At 36.0% G+C, this 21,645-nt stretch overlaps 1 protein-coding gene across 50 annotated transcripts in view; it reads right to left on the reverse strand.

Annotated features, from left to right (window-relative positions):
• The window catches only part of ZBTB20 (zinc finger and BTB domain containing 20), an 863,472-nt gene that overhangs the window by 687,918 nt on the left and 153,909 nt on the right, over nt 1–21,645 (reverse strand). For all 50 annotated transcript variants that reach the window (XM_060417945.1, XM_060418065.1, XM_060418031.1 and 47 more), the window contains one exon: nt 1,503–1,554. The gene's annotated coding sequence lies outside the window, so the exon portion shown is untranslated. The remainder of the gene's footprint in view (nt 1–1,502; nt 1,555–21,645) is intronic.

Consider the following 21,645-nt stretch of genomic DNA (forward strand, 5'->3'; position numbering starts at 1 on the left):
TAATAGTCTAGCAGGTAACCAATCACTAGTTACTACATTTTGCTTTATGAGATACACACACACTACTATTTGGATGCTTATTATGATAGCTTCATCAATATAACCAACTCAAAATATAATTTACTTTGATTTTTTGAAGTAAAAATAAATAATACTATGAGGCAAAAGAAAGAGAAAAAATAAGAATATATGTATATCTATAACAGCTAGTAGTCAAAACAGCTTAAAATTACGCTAAAATGCCTCTACACATGTGGCTGTGAAAACTTAAGTGCAAGAAATATTCTGGTTACCCACCTCCAGAAGGAGCTGATGAAGTATGAAGTTAAGAGTACATCTTTAGTACTTCTGTACCTTAAAATATTGCCGAGTATTAATTTTTCATCAAGTTGTCATTTTCTCTGACATTTGGTTTTATTAATCAAGGCATTTATCATTAATTTGTAGAAAATATCATAATTAAGCCAAATAAAATAAAATCCTTAAAAGGTTAAAATTAGAAAGCAGGTGAATGAGAACTTTGACATTACCCTGTTGACATACAGAAGCTTTTTGAAAGTATGGGAATCAAGTTTATGAAGTGAGTTTGGTGCCTCAATCTTGGGGCTGGCTGGTTTTTTTTTTTTTTTTTAATGTTATAAAGATTTGATTTAAAGCTCCCTGACAGTTTTGACATTCAGGTGAAAGTACTGCTGCTGCATTTGGAACAATTTGCATATCCCACTGCTAAATGGAATGTTTGAGGTGTGCACTGGTGTAAAGAAATTAAAAACAAGCTATCACACATGCTTAAGTGTATGTGTTCACAAAACTGATGGTTGGATCACACCACCCCTATCCCCCCCCCAATGTAATCTGTGATTTACTCCTCTGTAATAAATTACCCTACCATGTTATTCTAGCTGGAAGATCTAACCATGCGTGTAAGAAGCAAAGTAATTACAGCCCCCTCTTGTATCAGAAACTTTCTTCAAACCCTACGAGCTCTTTATACACAAGGCAGCAACACATCTATTGTAAACTTCTTGCCTGAAATTCTGGATTTCTGACTATGAGTAGCCACTAAATCTTGTCTACATGGTTTTGTTATCTCCTCAAAAATGTATTTTTATTTCTTATAATTAGTTGTAAAGCTCTTCCTAAAAAGGGATAGGTACTGACTTTTTTACTTTGAGCCAACATGTCTATTTCGGAAAAGGGCAGGGCATAAGATCAGAAGAGTTCCAAACTGCTTCAAAAATCAGGGGAGGGACCATAGTACATTCCCAAATAGAAGGCTGAAGGGATACAGCAACACCTACTTAGGCTGATATATTCTGAGACAACAAATCTTTTCTTTTTTGACTCATAATGTTAGATTATTTTTAGGTATACATAGAAATGTTTATTTAATGTGTTAAAGGGAAATAAAGAAAAAACCTGAGGGAGTAAGCTGAAGGTCATTAATACTACGAAACTTTTCAGGAAGATGAAAACTTATCGAACAAAATATTGGACATTACCTTTAGCCTTCAGAGCCTCAAAGGGAAATTCTTAATACTTCTTTTTGTGTGACTGTAAAAGAGAAATACTTAAAATTAGGAATTACATTTCCATAATATCTTTATGATTAGTCATGAGACATAGGTAGTTGAATATGTATATTTCAACTAATATCTATAGTTTTAAAAAGATAAATAAAGGCTAACATTAATTTGTCTATGTGCAGAACAAGTACTTGGTAAAATATAGCATGAGTTTACAATGGAAACCACTGTACAGCGTTTAGCTGGAGAACAGAATATTTATTATAGCATTATTAGAAGCTTTATTAATTGATACAAATGTTTTTACATTTATATTTTAAAATTAAAACACTAATATCAAATAGTCTGTATCCCATTTATTTGTTTATTCTTAGTTACCAGAGATCCAGCAAAAATCTACTACATATAATACACTGGTAAGCTGGTTTTAGAAAAGGCAGAGGAACCAGAGATTGCCAACATCTGCTGGATAATCGAAAAAGCAAGAGAGTTCCAGAAAAACATCTACTTCTGCTTGATTGACTATGCCAAAGCCTTTGACTATGTGGATCACAAGAAACTGTGGAAAATTCTGAAAGAGATGGGAATACCAGACCACCTGACCTGCCTCTTGAGAAATCTGTATGCAGGTCAGGAAGCAACAGCTAGAACTGGACATGGAACAACAGACTGGTTCCAAATAGGAAAAGGAGTACGTCAAGGCTGGATATTGTCACCCTGCTTATTTAACTTATATGCAGAGTACATCATGAGAAATGCTGGGCTGGATGAAGCACAAGCTGGAATCAAGACTACTGGGAGAAATATCAATAACCTCAGATATGCAGATGATACCACCCTTATGGCAGAAAGTGAAGAGGAACTAAAAGCCTCTTGATGAAAGTGAAAGAGGAGAGTGAAAATGTTGGCTTAAAGCTCACCATTCAGAAAATGAAGATCATGGCATCTGGTCCCATCACTTCATGGCAAATAGATGGGAAAACAGTGGAAACAGTGTCAGACTTTATTTTTTGGGCTCCAAAATCACTGCAGATGGTGTTTGTAGCCATGAAATTAAAAGACGCTTACTCCTTGGAAGAAAAGTTATGACTAATCTAGACAGCAGATTGAAAAGCAGAGACATTACTTTGTCAACAAAGGTCTGTCTAGTCGAGGCTATGGTTTTTCCTGTGGTCATGTATGGATGTGAGAGTTGGACTGTTGAAGAAAGCTGAGCGCCGAAGAATTGATGCTTTTGAACTATGGTGTTGGAGAAGACTCTTGAGAATCCCTTGGACTGCAAGGAGATCCAACCAGTCCATTCTAAAGAAGATCAGCCCTGGGTGTTCTTTGGAAGGAATGATGCTAAAGCTGAAACTCCAGTACTCTGGCCACCTCATGCGAACAGTTGACTCATTGGAAAAGACTCTGATGCTGGGAGGGATTGGGGGCAGGAGGAAAGGGGATGACAGAGGATAAGATGGCTGGATGGCATCACCGACTCGATGGACGTGAGTTTAAGCGAACTCTGGGAGTTGGTGATGGACAGGGAGGCCTGGCATGCTGCGATTCATGGGGTCGCAAAGAGTCTGACACGACTCAGCGACTGAACTGAACTGAAGCACTGGTAAGTTAGGATGTATACAAGATAAGATACAGGCCCTATCCAAAAAATATGATTGCAGTGGGAAAGATTTTCATAAAGTGCATAATCTAAAGAGAATAAAAAATAAATGGGAAGAAAGAAATAGGGAGTAGAAGGAAATACATTCAGTAAAGCTTGAACTGGTCTTCAGTACCTAATGCACTGATATTAGAATGTGGCTTTATGTTCCCAGTCTCAGCAAGCAAGGTTCTAGGAGGGTCCTACAGAGATATGAGCTTTGCAAGTGGCACACTGGTAAAGAATCCATCCACCTGCTAATGCAGGAGACACAAGACACGCAGGTTCGATCCCTGGGTCGGGAAAATCCCCTGGAATAGGAAATGGCAACCCGTTCCAGTATTGTTGCCTGGGATATTCCATGGACAGAGGAGCCTGGTGGGCGACAGTCTATGGGATTGCATAGAATTGGGCACAACTGAGGTGCATGCACACACACACACAGAGGCAGGGGGGTTAGCCAAATAGATCAGTTATTTTCCAACCAAATGCATTTGATAGTATAGAATCCAAACTAGGACTGGGAGCAGTAAAGCAGCCAGATGCTGAGGTGATTTTAACGCCAATTTGGTGAGCTAAAATATAAAAAGATTTAATTAGAAACAACTCCCCTATTAAATACTGAGTTTGATATTGTATGTCCTTGAAAAGTAATCTCTCTAAATTTGTTATGAAATCACACTGAGAACCTTGATGTCATATTTGCTAATAATCTTCACAGACCTTCAGCCATTCAAAGTCTCAAAAGCAGTCTTACTAATGGAAAAAATACATAAACATAAGCAAATCCTGTAAACCAGTACATCTACAGTAAAATTTTTATTAAAATGAAGACAGTCTAAGATTTTCAACTGACTAGATCTTTAAGATGCAGAAACAAAAGGGAAACAAAGAACCAAACAGCAATCCATACTAGCAATCCTGAGCTTATGATGTACACATAAAAAAAGGATCCAGAAAAGGAAGGTTATAGTTCTGCCATAGTAGGGTACCTGAGTAATACCACACTTATTCTGTAACACTGATTTTTAGAAGAGGCCCTAAAAATTTGAATCTGCTAGAAGGAGTGAGATAATACCCATTAAGCAGGGATAAGCAGAGGATAACTTGGAATGGAAAAGAAAAAAATACTGAGCTTATGGGGATGAAGTAGAGGATACTTCAGAGAAAATTAATTTAGCCATTACATATTATGTTATAAAAGCGATTTTTATTTATTTTTTGTCTGTCTTCCCTACTAGAATGGAAGTTCCATGAGGTCAGGCCCTGTCTCTTTTACTGTATCCCCATGTACATGAATAGTGTTTGCCACGTAGTATGAGATCAATGAATATTTATTGAAGCAAAGAATCAACAGCCTGACCAACCTATGAAGGAGGCACTAAGTCTACATCTATTTACAGATGAAAAAATTTAAGCTTAAAGAAGTTAAATGTTAGTTAAACTTTAAGCTTTTACAACTATCAACTACTGCAACTCATTTTTCATAGTCTTCTACTCAATATGCATTCTAGCAGGGGAATCAAACGATTAGCAAATAAATTGCTAAACTAATACTGTCCTATAATTTACACTACAAGGACAAACAAAGCAAGGTAATAGCATTGACAGTTACATGGACTGATATTTTAGATAGTTCTGGACAGAAAAGCTTCTCAGAGAAGGCAACAATAATAAAATTGCTGAGTGAAGTAAGGGAAAATGTCTAAAAATATCTGGAGGTTACGTGGGCTATTACAAGGATTAAAGAAGAGACACATTACCTTTCTTAGTATAATGGCTTGCAAACAGTACTCTCAATAACTATTATTTTATTATGTTGCTATTATTTTTATAAATGGTGAACAGCCTGATAAGATTATAAGTTTGTCAAAGACATCCATTTTTCTTTCCCTACAGCTCCTTAAATAGTGCCCAGCAAGAATTCTCAATAAACATTTATAGAACTGAAAATAGGAAGACACAAGTATCAGTTCACTAATTAGAAAAACAGACCATATGAATACAAGAAAGTTACCATATTTCATAGGCATAAATCAATCCAATTCTGTTAATGTCACTTAATAATCATTTATGGATTAAAAAGAAAGAAAAAAAGGGAAATATAAAATGGATATAGCCAATAAGTCATAGATTAAAAACGAAGTAAGAAATAATCTGAAAAAAATGAAGGCATTGATACTAGGTCACTATCTTCACCATTCACAAGCTCTGTCTGCCTCCATCAGGTTAATACACATTTCTAGTGCAAGAACCCTTCTGCAGCAAAGTAGTAGAGAACATGGTTAACTTTTACCACAGACTGAAATATACGTGACAGTGTGACAACTGTCACTGGTAGAGACAGATGCGTAGAACAAATCACAGGGACTTAGTATGGGGTAAATATTACAAGTTGCATTTCCACAGTGCTGAGATGGTTGAGTAATTAAAAGACAAACAAATTGTGTTCCCTACCTTTTGCCATGCACCAAAATAAAAATCAGAAATATATATTAATATAATAAGTAAAATAATCGAAGAGCTTTAATAAAATGTATGTACATAATTTTCTAAACTTGAAGGTAAGAAGGCCTTTTGAAACACACAGATAATAGTATATAACATAAACACAAAGATTTCTTAAATTGATTAATTGAAACAAAATTTTTTTATAAATCCAAAAATATCTTGAACATAATTAAGATGCCCACAGCAAATAAAGATAAATATTTTTAATGTATATGATATTCATAGGGTAAATAGTCTTTAGGAGGAAAGAAAACAAATATCTCATTTTTTAAAATGAATAGGCAATTAACAACAGAAGAGCATAAGGTATATATGAAACAATATTGATCTGTAATTGCAGTGAAAGAAATGCAAATTAAAATAACCTAAATATTCCATAATAGTGAACTGGTTAAATAAATTATATGTGATATAATAATAACCTTCCATTAAATATGCTGCTGTTGCTGCTGCTGCTAAGTCGCTTCAGTCGTGTCCGACTGTGTGGGACCCCATAGACGGCAGCCCACCAGGCTCCCCTGTCCCTGGGATTCTCCAGGCAAGAATACTGGAGTGGGTTGCCATTTCCTTCTCCAATGCATGAATGTGAAAAGTGGAAGTGAAGTCGCTCAGTCGTGTCGACTCTTAGTGACCCCAAGGACTGCAGCCCACCAGGCTCCTCCGTCCATGGGATTTTCCAGGCAAGAGTACTGGAGTGGGTTGCCATTGCCTTCTCCGCAAGTAAAAATTTACAGTACACCATTAAGCTTAAAATGCAGATTGTAAAATGGTCATGATATTAAAATAGCAATTTTTAACAATTTGTATATATATAATATACATAGGCTATGCAAATTTTTGGTCATATGCATATATAAATGTTGATCTGTATGTATGTGTGAGTGCATATGTATTAGAAAAAGCATATGTGTTATAAAAAGCATGTAAACACTTTTACATGGGCTTCCCAGCAGGAGATGTGGTTCATCCCTGAGTCAAGAAGACACCTTGGAGAAGGAAATGGCAAACCACTCTATTACTTTTGCCTGGAAATCCTGTGGACAGAGAGGCCTAGTGGGCTGCAGTCCATGCGGTAAATGGCGAAAGAGTTGGACTTGATTCAGCAACTAAACAAAAACACCAAAGCACCTATATACTAAATTATTCCTAGGACTTATCTCAGATACTAAGATATAATAAGTGCTTATCTCAGATATTAAGATATAATAGATATTTTTGTTTTTACAATTTCCTACCAAATATTGTTGTTGTTGCTGTTTAGTCACTAAGTCGTGTCTGACTCTTTTGCAACCCCACGGATTGTAGCCTGCAAGGCTCCTCAGTCCATGGGATTTCCCAGGTAAGAGGACTTGACTGGGTTGCCATTTCCTTTCTCTAGGGATCTTCCCCACCCAAGGATCAAATCCATGTCTCTTAAATTGCAGGCAGATTCCTTACTGCTGGGTCACCAGGGAAAACTGTACCAAACAGTCTACAATACATAAAAATGACTTTTCATAAAAACAAAAGCAGTAAAAAAAGAAAAAAAAATCTCAGTCTACAGTGCAGAAAAAAATTAGGTAATATATCATTAAATTTGCTGAATGTTAAGAAAGCCACATGGAAATGTCTATCTGTCCTATTTTTGGTGAAGGCCACCTCTATTAACTGTATACATTAAAAAAAAAAATAAAGTAGATGGAGTGATAGAAGGGAAAAAAGAGAACAACAAAGCAAGAAAGGAAAGTAAAAGGAAATAAAAATAATATTTCTTTAAAAAAATCACTCATAATGATACCTATTAGATTCCTAGAAGCCACATTTTAAATGTTTACATCTTTGATCAAATTTTCAAAGAAAGGCACAGCCTGGAATGCAGAAAATGTAAGAATTTTGACATTATATTGATACACTAAGCATGTTATTATAAAAGAAAACAGATAAAACATGTATTAATTTTAGCAATAGGAACACTACAGAGAGACAAACAAAATTTGCCATGAGAACAAATGAAGCAGTTTTGGAGGTAGGAGTAGCGTAATTTTGAATACGTAAAAATTCAAACCAAGTAAACGACATGTTGGGACAAAATGAATAGAAACTGTTAAAGACTATTCACTATCAGTAATTACAGAAAACAAGCATTCATCATTAAATAAAAAAAAAGAAGTACAAATTTTGGTTGTATCTGATCAAAGACCCCAAATGAAAACCAATTTACAATACTTAAATAACATCAGAAAGAAAAAACCTATACATACATGGTCAAGAGGATAAGATATATTCTAAGACTAGAAAACACTAATTTAGTTCCAGTTAATTCATAATGGTGCTTCTGAAGGTAGAAGTATTCAATCTGGCTTTGGGTATTATCAAACACCAAAAAAATCTGATAAGTCCTATGATAGGCTTCTCCAAGAATCCATAAAAATGACCTGGCTAAATCCTACACTAAAGCCATCTAAAATCAAATTCCAATGAGCTTGAGCTCTAGGGCAAGAACAAAAGGTCATTCACTTAACCCAATTATTCTTTCTGTTAGGTATTTCAGTTTCCCTTCCAAATAGAGGGGAGAAGTTCAGAAAGATTATGTACTAAATACTGCTTTTAACCCTAAAATCCAATCAATTCCTTTTTCCCCTCACTTGTCTCTTTAAAAGTAACCCAAGCCATTTCCTTTATTATGGATAGCTTCACTCTGTTTATTTTTATTTCCCAATAGCAGAATGCCTTAGATAAATTCTTAAAAACCAACACACCAACAAATAAATAAATTAAAACTCCATGACTATAAAAAGTACATAGTCTAACCTGCTTAATTATTAACAGGTAAACAGAATGCATTTCTGAATTATTTACTTAATCTCCTTCAATTAAAAACTTTAAAGTTTTTGAGCTTGGAATGTGTACCTTTTCTAGGGATTCATAAAATAATTATTTTAAAATATTCTATCAAGCCATTTTAATAAAAGCAATTAAAAACACCAAGGTAAATGTGAATTTAAATATTTGCATAAGTACATAGGAAATACAACACATTTTGAACATTTCAGAGTCTAGTAAAATTCCCTTTCTTCCCACTTCCCATTGTCCTGTTTCAGATACTTTATTCCACAGTATGTTTGGACAGAATGAGTAGAAATATTCTGTACTAAATTATATTAATGAGATTGATATAATAATGGTTTGAAGCAAGCATTCATATAATGCTTTACTTCTAAGTATAAGAAATACATAATTATGAAAATACTGCAAGTGTTAATAATTCTGAAACTATGATAAGAAAAAAGAATGAACAACAGACAAAAATCACCATTTTCTCAGGACAAAATACATACTCAGCTGATATACTGAGGAATGATTGTTGCCTGATACAAGTAAACTTTGATTACCTGGAATTCTGGTTAATTAAAATTTCTGACTAGCTAAAAGTTCACCAGAGAGAATAAAATTTTCATTTTGATCCTTTTAAACTAAAAATCTAAAATATACTATAAGGTTTTGCTGCCTCTGTAAATAGGGTATCACACTTTTATCTTCACTGAAGACAAAAAATTTATATTATTTCAGAGGATGGTTGTTACTCTTTGGGGGATCATAAGTCTCTCTGAGATGATGGTAAAACCAAGAATCTCTTTCTCTCGAAAAGTGTATATGTTCACAGAATTTTGAATAAAATTTCTAGGAGTCCACAAACCCACATAAAGACCACTTGTCTTCAAATTTTACAGAATTCTAAAGAGTTAGACATAGGACATGTTATTGTGCCCATGTTTGCATGAAATGTTCCCTTGGTATCTCTAATTTAGTGCAAACACATAAGCATTTCCTATACTCAGGTTTTGTTGTAAGTACTTTTCTATATATTTACTTAATGTAAAAAAAAAAAAAACACCTCTAGGAGGTAGCTACCTCAATATCAGATATATCTCTATTTTATTGATGTGTAATCTGAAACACAAAGAGATTAAGACATTTGACAAAGATCATCTCTACTGAGCGGCCAAACTAGGATTCTCACACATTCAATCTTTCTGCAGAGTCTGTACTCCTACAAACCATACTACATTTCCAGGTTTCAATTCTTCATGAGCTTAAAGGTTATTTTGTGGGGTTTTATATTTAGCACAAGTCCATCTTTTCACTACCATACAAGAAACATTCACAGTGTTGTGCCCAGAAATAGTCATTTTGGAAACTGTTCGTAAGTTGCTGACAAAACTGATACCACTTTTGCGACAGTTATACACCCTTGTAAATTTCCCAGAGTCAACTACCTAGAGGAAAAATAAGACACCATTACCTCAGTAAATGCAGAACCCTACAGCAAAGGCTGATCCCTCATTTCCTTTTTGGAAATAGCTCTGATGAGATACAAAATTGAATGATTATGCATAGTGAGGGCCAACCAAGGCAATAAGAGAAGTGGGTTATATTATCATAATAACAGTTCCCAAAGGGAAGACTGTCTGTTGTTCCTAAATTGTCTGAAGAGAGGAACAAACCAAATTATAGGATTTTTACTTTCTAGCCTGAAAATAGTTTCTATGAAATAGGAATATTAAAGTAAAATGTATATTTAGTGAGGGCATTCAAGTTTCTGTCCGTGGTCAAACCTGCCACAACATGAAAATTGTCTTGGCATATCTTTCTCACTGACAGATTGAGTGTTCCCAGAGATAGCAGCCACTTTGTCTCTCAGGATTTGCTTTTGATGTATCAACCTTCACATTTTCAGTAGTTCCATTAAAAGCTAAGGCTGATAATTAATGAAAGAAAGAGAGGAAGGAAGGAAAGAAGGAAAAAAAAAGAAAAGAAAGAAGAAAATCCCATCCTTACAGTTTGCACAGGAATGTTTTCCATTATATACTTGTTCCATTTAATTTTTATTGAACTATTCCCTACATATAAATACAATCAAGCTGGTACCAGTGAGAGACAAATATAAAAGGATACAATAAGGCCTTTCAGAGTCCTGAAAAATGGTTAAAGATCAGATAGCTAGGAAAGAAGGTATAGCATAAGGCAAATAAAAATACAGATGCAAGACTACGTAATAAGAAAGAACCTTGGTAACTGAGACAGCTTTTCTTTATTGGACCCAGGGACTTTTGTGAAGTAATTGACTGCAATGTAGCCAAACCATGCTGAGAATGAGAACCTGGTTAAAACAGAAAGTATTCCTGGAATAAAACATCATCCTTGGTTCCTTTCTCTTTAAAATATCCTACATATCATAATAAAACAAATATTTGGAAATCATCCAGTTATGATCTTATTCCCTATAATGATTCCCAACCACTTAAAATACCAATTCCTTTGTTCTTGGTTTTCAGAATCCTCCATAATCTGGTTCCATTATGCATACTCTTTTCCAAATATTACAGAAATCATACCCTCTAACCTTATCAAATAAGAATTCAAAACAATATACATTTATTCAGCAAGTGTTTATGTGAGCCTACAATGTGTCTAGGAGTTTTCATGTAACTGAAATCTACACAGTCTTAGAACCAAAGAACCAAGTTGTAACCTTCAGTTTTTCCAAAATGCTATGTGAATTCTTTGCCCTTCCCACTCTGCTCTTATTCCTATCCAGATACCTACACATGATCTTCTGTTGGATTCAACCAATATTGATTCAAATAAAACGAACTTAATCACTATATTTTAGCTCAAAAAAATGACATATCTGTTTAGGAAGTACTGATTCTTTGGGTACCCAAGAAACAGAAGACTACCCTGTTCTAATAACACCCTTCCACAGACACAAAACATGGTGGGTCTTAACACCACACACACACACACACACACACACACACACACACACACACACACACACACTCTGTCACTAGTGTCATCCAGATACACTGATCTTCTTTCTGTTACTTTGTGAGGTCACAACTGTTTGGGACTTTTGAACTTGTTCTTCTAAAAGCTCTTCTACCAGATCATTTCATGATGGCTCCCCCTTCTCATCATTCATTCTTAACTCAAATGGCACCTCGTTACTCTTCACTCCACTATCCACCCTTTCTGACCCAAATCATTCTTTATCTCTCTGCTCCCGTTCTCTTTTTATTTATAAACTCATTCATTGCCCACACATTCGGAACCCTATCACTTAGCTACATACTTCCCAAGTGGCACAGTGGTAAAGAATCTGCCTGCCAATGCGGGAGACACAAGAGATACAGCTTTAATCCCTGGGTCAGGAAGATCCCCAGAGAAGGAAATGGCAACCCACAGCAATATTCTTGCCTGGAAAATCCCATGGGCAGAGGAGCCTGGTGGGCTACAGTCCAGGGGCTTAGCATGCACGCATGGTCATGGTCTACACACTTTTCACTGCCAAATCACTTGCTCCAGGGCATTATGCCTGGCACACAGTAAGCACTCAAATATTCGAGGTATGAATAAACAAACATAAAAAAGCAATTATGAAGTTAATATTCAAGCCATAAATATTTATCAAGCATCTACCATGTACAGGTGATTTTTTGTTCAGTTTAATCACAAGCTGCGGAATGCTCTGCTCCCAATATAAGTACATTGGGAGAAAAGTCTAAAATAAATTTGATGATACTTATTTTGCAAGATTTCTAAACAAAATAGATTTTAACAGAATAAGACTTAAAATGTCTTGATACTTAACACAAACAATATTGTTTTTCTCAGTCATAGCTCCTCTCACATTCCCCCATTAAGCCTATTGCTATATCATCATCAACTTTAATGATATCGAGCACAGTTGAATGGAACTTAGTGAAGGCAGTGACAGTGTCACATATCTCATTTTGGACACTCCTGAAATGGATGAAACACAGAAGATTTAGAGTAAAACTAAACCCTGAGAGTAAGCGACATGTACAAATTCACTTCCTCCTTTATACAATTATAAATATTCTACCTATGCACAGACATGACAACAATTCTAATGCTTCTAAGGGTTAAAAAATTTTCATTTAAACCAGGAGTCAGAAAACTATCTGTAAAAGGCAATATGATCCATATTTCGAGTTTTGTAGGTCATATGGTTTCTGTCTCAAATACTCAACTTTGCATTGGAGCAGGAAAGCAGCCAAAGGCAATGAATTTATAAACAAGGATGCATGTATTTCAATAAAACTTTATTTAAGAAATAGAGAGTGGGATCATCAAGGAAAATGAAAATCAAAACTACAATGACATTCTGTGGTGGCACCCACAAATACCAATGTCCACATGGTGGAAGAAACTCCCAGGAATGGCTGCTGATAGTGTTTACATCCCCAGGGTGAGCTGTAGTTGCTTCCTGCTTCCATGGGAAACTTTCCAAGGCCACAGGGATTAAGGGCCCCACCCAGGTGGAGGATAGTGACATCATGCTGAGATCCTAGACTAGTAGGAACCAGAGGTTCATGACTGAGATTCCCGGAACACCACCCTGTTACCTCATCACCAACCAATCAGAAGAAAGTCAAAAACCTTGAAGAGATCACACCAAATGTACCTTTAAAGACTTCCCTAAAAATCATCATGAACTTCAGGTCTTTTGAGAATATGCCACCTCTTCTCCTTGCTTGCCCCTTGCAATAATTTTTTCTGCTCCAAAAGAAACAAACAAACAAAAACTCATTGAAATATGTCACAGCTGTCAAAATAGCTATTATCAAAAAGGCAAGAAATAGTAAGTGTTGGAGAAAAGGGAACTTTTATGCATTGTTGATAGAAATGAAAATTGGTATAGCCACTAAGGAAAACATGAAGGTTTCTCAAAAAATTATAAAAACAGAACTACTATATAATCTAGCCATTCCATTTCTGAAGGTAAGTTATGACCAACCTAGACAGCATATTCAAAAGCAGAGACATTACTTTGCCAACAAAGGTCCATGTACTCCAGGCTACGGTTAGTAGTCATGTTAGATGTGAGAGTTGGACTATAAAGAAAGCTGAGCACTGAAGAATTGATGCTTTTGAACTTTGGTGTTGGAGAAGACTCTTGAGAGTCCCTTGGACTGCAAGGAGATCCAACCAGTCCATCCTAAAGGAGATCAGTCCTGGGTATTCATTGGAAGGACTGATGTTGAAGCTGAAACTCCAATATTTTAGCCACCTGATGTGAAGAGCTGACTCATTTCAAAAAAACCCTGATGTTGGGAAACATTGAAGGCAGGAGGAGAAGGGGACGACAGAGGATAAGATGGTTAGATGGCATCACCGACTCAATGGACATGAATTTGGGTAAACTCTGGGAGTTGGTGATGGACAGGAAGTCCCGGTTCATGGGGTCGCAAAGAGTCGGACATGACTGTGCGACTGAACTGAACTGAACTGAACTGATCTATAGGAAATGAAAACAATACCTTGAAAAGGTATCTGCACCCTCATGTCATTGTAGTATCATTTACAACAGCCAAAACTTGGAAACAATCTGAGCACTCAACAATGGATGAATGAATTTTTAAAAAACTGGTTTATATATACAGTGGAATGTTATTCAGCAATAAGAAGGAAATTGCCATTTGTGACAACATGAATGGTTGAGGGCATTATGCTAAATGAAACAAGTCAGACAGAAAGACAAATACCATATGGTCTCATGGGTATCTTATGGAATCTAAAAGTTTTACTGTAGATAGAGAACAGATTGGTAGTTGTCGGAGGTTGGGGCTGGGATGGTCAAAATGAGTGAAGGTGGTCAAAAGATACAAACTTACAGTTATAAAATAAATATGACCTGGGAATGTAATGTATGTCATGGTGACTATATGGTTAATAATACTGTATTGTATACTTAAAACTTGCTAAGAGAATGTATCTTAAAAGTACAAGGAAAAAATTTGTAACTATGTGGGATAATGGATGTTAATTAGACTTACTGTGGTGGTCAATTTGTGATATACACAAATGTGTGTACAAGTATGCTCAGTCATGCCTGACTCTTTTGTGACTGCATGGATAGAAGACCACCAAGCTCCTCTATCCATGGAATTTTCTAGGCATGAGCTAGAAATTTTCTGAGCTAAGGATAAAATCCACATCTCTGGCATCTCCTGCATTGGCAGCCAGCTTCTTTATCACTGTAACACCTACAAACAATTATGTTATACACCTGAAAATAATATTATATGTCAAAGTGAAGAAGAACTAAAAAGCCTCTTGATGAAAGTGAAAGAGGAGAGTGAAAAAGTTGGCTTAAAGCTCAACATTCAGAAAACGAAGATCATGGCATCTGGTCCCATCACTACATGGGAACTAGATGGGGAAACAGTGGAAACAGTGGCAGACTTTATCTTTTTGGGCTCCAAAATCACTGCAGATGGTGACTGCAGCCATGAAATTAAAAGACGTTTATTCCTTGGGAGAAAAGTTATGACCCACCTAGATAGCATATTCAAAAGCAGAGACATTACTTTGCTGACTAAGGTCCGTCTAGTCAAGGCTATGGTTTTTCCAGTGGTCATGTATGGATGTGAGAGTTGGACTGTGAAGAAAGCTGAGTGCCGAAGAGTTGATGCTTTTGAACTGTGGTGTTGGAGAAGACTCTTGAGAGTCCCTTGGACTGCAAGGAGATCCAACCAGTCCATTCTGAAGGAGATTAGCCCTGGGATTTCTTTGGAAGGAATGATGCTAAAGCTGAAACTCCAGTACTTTGGCCACCTCGTGCGAAGAATTGACTCATTGGAAAAGACTCTGATGCTGGGAGGGATTGGGGGCAGGAGGACAAGGGGACAACAGAGGATGAGATGGCTGGATGGCATCACTGACTCAAATGGACATGAGTCTGAGTGAACTCCAGGAGTTGGTGATGGACAGGGAGGCCTGGCGTCCTGCGATTCATGGGGTCGCAAAGAGTCGGAAATGACTGAGCAACTGAACTGAACTGAACTGAACTGATACTTCAATAAAGACAAACAAAACAGAGAATAAGAAACATATTGACCACTGATCTGAAGCCATAAATAAAGCCTCTGGAATTCTTATATAGGGAGAACATGTGGAAAGTGAAAGTCCTTCATTCGTTGCGACTGAATTCTTTGCGACCCCATGGACTGTATAGCCCATGGAATTCTCCAGGCCAGAATACTGGAGTGGGTAGCCAGTCCCTTCTCCAGGGATCTTCCCAACCCTGGGATCGAACCCAGGTCTCCCACACTGCAGGTGGATTCTTTACCAGCTGAGCCACCAGCGATTAGAAGGGACTCTTGGAGGACTCGTATTAGAAGCCATTGTGATGTGATATGCATGTTGCTTTTACAAGAATTGTATGGGTACTTGGAGGGATCAATAGAGATTATGGGGGACCCAAACCTTTCAGGACACCCTTGTCCTGCCATCTTTTCCCAATTTGGGTATATTTTTGGCACTACATTTTGGCCTTATGTAGACTCATTGTTTTTCCATAAATATTTAATCCCTTGTGACTGGCATATACATGCTATTGATACTATATATAAAACAGACAACTAATAAGAACCTACTGTATAACTCAGGAAGCTTTACCTGGTGCTTTATGGAGACCTAAATGGGAAGGAAATCCAAAAAAGAGGTGCAAATATATATGTATAGCTGATTCACTGTACAGTAGAAACTAACGTGACACTGTAAAGTAACAATACTCTGACAAAAATTTATTTAAAAATATCCAATGCATTAGACTATTTGTATCCTAATTTTTAAATTATTTTTGAAAAGCTACAACAAAGTTTTAATTGAAGTTAAAAAATGCATTCCCTTTATCCACACTAATTCTGCAATTCTATTTTAACAACTATTAATTTTGTCAGACATGATTTGTTTGAAATAAATTCATCTTGTTCATTGCTCATGATTCCTTTGTCTTCAAGATGTTTACTGATTTTTCTTCCAGTACTTTATTGAAAATATTGTCAAACCATTTCAAGTTACATTTTCATCACATTCATTACAAGAATTGTTTCTTACTCAAAATCTTTTAGGTCTTCTAAATTTCCCAATTAGAATAAACCTCCCTAAAACCTCCTTTACCTGATTCTAGATGATAGCCATCTCAAAATGTATTTTAAACTCATTTTATACTTCTCAAAATGGTATTCCAACATCGAAGTAGCAACACAAATAAAACTTGGTTGTCAAACATTCAAAATGATAGTACACTGTTCTACATTGTCATGAGATGCATTATTTATTAATTAGTAGCATTATCACTTGCTATTCTCTGTACTACAGTTGCTATGATAAATTCTACTGCCAATCAGCTTTCATTAGGTTATCAGCCCTTCTGTTTCTGATAACCAATAAATTGCACTCTATCTTTTCACCATCCAATTCTGCTTTATCTGTTCTGACCACATAAATCTCTAGAAGCTATGGTGTCAAAATATTTTTAAGCTTCAAATAGGTTTTTGCACAAATGTTAAAGTTATAATGTCTAAATGAAAGTTGACAGTTAAGTTACATCAGCATGTAGCATGTCATATAATCATGAATTTTAAGACATAATATGAAAATATTAGATTTTAGACAGTGTTATAAAAGCTGCTTCAATTGGAATCAGTATTCAATAAATGAAAACACTTGAGAATCCTAGTAAAAGTAAACCTTGAGACGGTTGAAATATCCTTTTTAAATAATGGGAACATTTAGGTAATTGTCTGTTCAAAACAAAGATGAGGCTTTTTGAGGTTATAAAATGCTTGACCTTCCCAGGTAAAATGAATGGGGAAAGCTTACCACTAAATCACACAATAGGAATAAGATTGTTGAATCTATCTGAAAAATAACATTTTCAAAAGCTCCATAAAGTAACTGATTCATTAAATAAATAATTGGAAAGATTTTTTTCTCTTTTCTGATATGAAGGATAATCACAAAATGTTGCAATATTTGCAAAAATGGATGAAATGTTCAGGTCTCACTTGTGAAACTTGAATTACTTTATTATTCTTGCTACATATAGAGAATGTTGAAGAAAAGCAGTTCCGAAAGAACACAGGTTTGCTGATACTTGGTTCCTGTTAATATCACATGATAGAATAGGAGCTTTCACACACAATCAAGCTGACAGTCACTTACTCTGCACTCAGAGGGAACAATTTTCCTCCATAGACACGAGCACAGTACAAATTGTAAAGTGACAAAAAATTAAGCGTAAGTGCAAACCTCTCAACTTCACTCAGGTATCGGCAAAAAGCACCAGTTTAGCTGCATGTGAAAAGAAGTCAGATTTAATGAGTTGAAGGCGAGAGCAGATTGGAATTAGAATAGATTATTGCCTCTGCTACAGTTCATCTGCCTCACTGAAAAGAATTAAACCAACCTTGCCAAAGATTTGTCTTGTTTAGGTACAAGCTGTCTTATCAATACAATCTCGCCCACTCCGATGCTCTTCCCCGCTCCCCTCCTCTCCTAAACTATCTTTTTCTTCATAATAGTCTAATAGTCTCTTTTTCCACCTAAACTCTTTAACATCTCTCTTTATCTTCCTCTACCTCTCTTCCACTACACACACACACACAAATACGCACTGCATGATGTTAACTATTAAAGGATATTCTCTTTGAAAAAAATTTCATATGATTATTGATATGACACAGAAGTATGACAACCACTGAAGAATTAGGGCAACATGATTCAACTTAAGTGCTAGACATATTAACATAATTACTGTACATTTTCTATGAGGGGATAACCATGCTGTAAACAACTTTGGACATACTAGAAGTAAAGACAGTTTATTACGAAATGCTAATAATTTCAGTAACTATGGCAGATTCCACTGATGGGTTTTTCTCTCTCTCTCACTTCAAATACACAGATACTTAGGGTAATTTTGATAATTAAAAGCTGACCAAACTAGATCAAAGATAGAAAAGGAAATCTCTAAGTGTTAGAAAAGAACAGATAGCTCACAGCTAGAGCCCAGGGTAGAATTCAAGCCTTACTGAACCCTAGGACATCATACACACATATACTGAAATATCTGGGATGATTTATGGACAATTAACACCAATGTGTGGACAACAGACAATATCTAAAGCCAATGAGAGGGTGAAGCAGCCAGTGAGGGGGTGGAGTAGCATCTGAGACATGTTGATTAGTAAACTTAGGAGTAGAAAAAAACATATAGACTGCCTTGAAGAAGCATTAAGAAAACTTAAATTCTTCTTAGTGGTCTGGTATTTAAAATAGTAATAATCAAAAAAAAAATATGTTCCATGGTCACCACCATAGGAATCAACATTTATACTGTATTTGGGGGACAGAAAATCCAAATTTAAACAACAACACAAAAACAATCAGGATTTCCTTAGGTTTATGGACACAGATCTAAAGATATGGTATAGAAGAAAATGCTATATCACTGAAAAGACCATCAAACTCTCATAGAAAACAATCTGCTTCAACTGAAAATGAGCTCCCTTTAATATCAACAATTGCTATTATTTTGTTCATTCAATCAACAACTATATATGTCTCTTTTAGACAGGTAATATTTGAGACCCTGCCAAAGAAAGGCAATGCCAAAGAATGCTCAAACTACTGCACAATTGAACTCATCTCACATGCTAGTAAAGTAATGCTCAAAATTCTCCAAGCCAGGCTTCAGCAATACGTGAACCATGCAATTCCAGATGTTCAAGCTGGATTTAGAAAAGGCAGAGGAACCAGAGATCAAATTGCCAATATCTGCTGGATCATCGAAAAAGCAAGAGAGTTCCAGAAAAACATCTATTTCTGCTTTATTGACTATGCCAAAGCCTTTGACTGTGTGGATCACAACAAACCGTGGAAAATTCTGAAAGAGATGGGAATACCAGACCACCTAACCTGCCTCTTGAGAAACCTATATGCAGGTCAGGAAGCAACAGTAAGAACTGGACATGGAACAACAGACTGGTTCCAAAGAGGAAAAGGAGTACGTCAAGGCCGTATATTGTTACTCTGCTTATTTAACTTATATGTAGAGTACATCATGAGAAACGCTGGGCTGGATGAAGCACAAGCTGGAATCAAGATTGCCAGGAAAAAATTCAATAATCTCAGGTATGCAGATGACATCACCCTCATGGCAGAAAGCAAAGAAGAACTAAACAGCCTCTTGATGAAAGTGAAAGAGGAGACTGAAAAAGTTGGCTTAAAGCTCAACATTCAGAAAACTAAGATCATGGCATCCGGTCCCATCACTTCATGGCAAATAGATGTGGAAACACTGGAAACAGTGGCAGACTTTATCTTTTTGGGCTCCAAAATCACTGCAGATGGTGACTGCAGCCATTAAATTAAAAGACACTTGCTTCTTGGAAGGAAAGTTATGACCAACCTAAACAGCATATTCAAAAGCAGAGACATTACTTTGCCCACAAACCTCCATCTAGTCAAGGCTATGGTTTTTTTAGTAGTCATGTATGGATGTGAGAGCTGGACTATAAAGAAAGCTGAGTGCCAAATAACTGTTGCTTTTGAACTGTGGTGCTGGAGAAGACACTTGAGATTCCCTTGGACTGCAAGATCTAACCAGTCCATCCTAAAGGAGATCAGTCCTGAGTGTTCATTGAAAGGATGATGTTGAAGCTAAAACACCAATAATTTGGCCACCTGATACGAAGAGCTGACTCATTTGAAAAGACTCTGATGCTGAGAAAGACTGAAGGCAGGAAGAGAGGGGACGACAAAGGATGAGATGGTTGGATGGCATCACTGACTCAATGGACATGAGTTTGAGTAAACTCCGGGAGTTGGTGATGGACAGGGACGCCTGGATTGCCGCAGCTCATGGAGTTACAAAGAGTTGGACACGACTGATAGACTGAACTGAACTGAACTGATTTTAGACCCAGAACATAGAGTAGTAAATAAAACTCTCTTCAGCAAGCTAATGCTGTAGTAAAGGAGACAGTGAACATATAAATATAAAATATAATATCCAGTACTATTAAACAACACTAGGAAAAAAGCAGGATAGGAGAAAAGAGACTGAAGATATGGAGTAGAAGATGTGTTACCACGATGTTGACAGAAAGGCTTTCTAAGAGTGTGAAATTCCAGCAGAACACTGAACAAAGTGAAGAAGGGAAACAAGAAGCAAAAAAACACCTCAAGAAGTAATAAAAAATAAAACTAGTAAAGATAAAGAAAATTTAAACAATATAATTAATAATTTTGAACTAAATTGTGTGTAGAAATTTTTCCCCAGGGACTACATATTCTTTTCAAGCTATTGTGTAGCATTTCTAAAATTCAATAATTATTGACCCATAAAAGAAGACTCAACAAACACCAAAGAACTCATATCATACAAACCATGTTATCTGATCATAATGCAATAAAATTAGAAATTAGAGCAAAATTTCTTACATAGGTCTACCTATGACTGATTCTTGTTGATGTTTGGTAGAAACCAACATAATACTGCAAGCAATTAACCTTTAATTAAAAATAAATAAATTAAAAAAATAACAAGGACCTACTAGATATCATAGAGAACTATATTCAATATCTTGTAATAACCTATAGTGGAAAATAATCTGAAAAAGTATGCATATACATATATATATGTATATATATAGGTCTTCCCAGGTGACCCAGTGATAAAGAATCCACTTGCCAATGCAGGAGACATAAGAGATGCAAGTTTCATCTATGGGTGGGGAAGATTCCCTGGAGAAGGACAATGGCAACCCACTCCAGTATTCTTGCCTGGAAAAATCCATGGACATATGAGCCTGGGGGGGCCACAGTCCAGGGGATTGCAAAGAGTTGGCCATGACTGAGAAACTGAGTGCACTTGCACACACTCACACATAGACACACATACATATGAACATATAACTGAGTTACTGTGCTGTATACCTGAAACACCGTATATCAACTATACTTCAATTTAAAAAAATAACTAAAAAGAAAAAACAGCTATAAATAATCCATGAGTCAAAGAAAAAATCATAATGGAAATATTAAATATTTGATACTAAACAACAACAAAGATACTATATATCAAAACCTGTGGGATACAGCTAAAGT

The sequence above is a fragment of the Ovis aries genome, chromosome 1, assembly GCF_016772045.2.
Source record: "Ovis aries strain OAR_USU_Benz2616 breed Rambouillet chromosome 1, ARS-UI_Ramb_v3.0, whole genome shotgun sequence".
In the NCBI taxonomy this organism is placed as follows: Eukaryota; Metazoa; Chordata; class Mammalia; order Artiodactyla; family Bovidae; genus Ovis; species Ovis aries.